Source organism: Peromyscus leucopus, chromosome 1 (genome assembly GCF_004664715.2).
Source record: "Peromyscus leucopus breed LL Stock chromosome 1, UCI_PerLeu_2.1, whole genome shotgun sequence".
Taxonomy (NCBI): Eukaryota; Metazoa; Chordata; class Mammalia; order Rodentia; family Cricetidae; genus Peromyscus; species Peromyscus leucopus.
Window position 1 is genome coordinate 189,348,968 of NC_051063.1, and position 1,513 is coordinate 189,350,480.

Consider the following 1,513-nt stretch of genomic DNA (forward strand, 5'->3'; position numbering starts at 1 on the left):
AGTAATAATGAATTCAAGGCCAGCCTGGTCTACAAAGTGAGTTCGAGGACAGCCAGGACTGTTACACAGAGGAACTCTGTCTTGGAAAACCTAAAAAACAAACAAAAAAACTAGTATCAGAACTGACTTGTTGAACTTTTCAGAATTAAGAAATGGGACAGAAATGTTTCGATTGCAATGGGACAATTTTGATCCCACCTATGCGCTCAAGCATGCGCACACATAAAACAAACACACAATTATCAACTGTGATGACTCATGAATTGTTTTGTGTATGCATATGTTTTATTAACTGTGGTGACTCATGAACTGTTTGTGCAGAAGTTTTTTTTTTTTCTACCCAGGCTCAAGATGAAACTTCAAAAAATATAAAGTGGAGAGTTGTTATATTCCTCAATCTAACTAAATTTTTTTTTCTTGTCCCTTGAGTGGATTAATATTAGCCTGTGTTAATGTAACCTATGTTTTGTTAGCAAGAAGTGTAAATAGTTCTATTTAAGAGTTTGTTTTTGGATGTAACTTTGTGAGAATTGTAATTATGTATACTAATATTCATGTTAGAAATATGTTAACCTGTTAATGTTAATGGTGATGCTAAGGAGTCCTTAGATTTGATGTGGTTGCATCAGGAGTTTACTGACTTCCTTGATGCTGCTGCATCAAGAATTTATTAATTTAAAAAAAGGGCTTGGTGCAGCTAAGACTGCTGTAGTAATCTTAGATCCATCCAAAAAGGCCATTCCATCTTCATCATCCTCTACTCCTTTACTGGGAGGTATAGCAGCCATAAGGAGCAGGTGTATTGCTATGATTATTCCAGCTACTTTCAAGCTCTTAGTGGACAGCTGAATCAGAGCTTTCACTTGAGATCTTTATATTAAGAAGGGGGAACTTGTGGGGGCCCAAATTACTCAGGGTCAGAGAATCTGAGCTTGCTTTATCCAGCAGGGCTGCATAATGGGATGATTTGGCCATGGGAGTGCTTACCAGTTTTGAAGGGTCTACACTTGGCTGTATGTTGTGCTTTGATCTTAATAGAGGTCTTTTGCCTTGACCCCTGGCATTGAAAAAACAGCCCTTTGGAATAAACCTTGGGGTGACTGGGTTTTGACCCAAGGCCCTCTCAAAACTATCCTGTGGCTTTTTTTTTTTTTGTTTTGTTTTTTTGTTTTTTTGAGACAGGACTTCTCTGTGTAGCTTTGCACCTTTCCAGAATCTCGCTATGTACACCAGGCTGGCCTTAAACTCACAGAGACCCGCCTGCCTGTTTCCCAAGTGCTGGGATATAAGGCATGCGCCAACATAGCCTGGTGTCCTGTGACTTTATCATTTTTTTCTATCATTCCTCTTATTCCTCTTTCTTCCCTGCAAAGAACCCTTCAACAGGTCAGAGGTGGACTCCAACAAACTCCCAGTCCAACAAATATGGTCTATGAGACACTATTTCTGGGGAGACGCAACATGCATATGCATCTACTCACAACTAAGAATGGAAAACAAAATCAAGACCAAC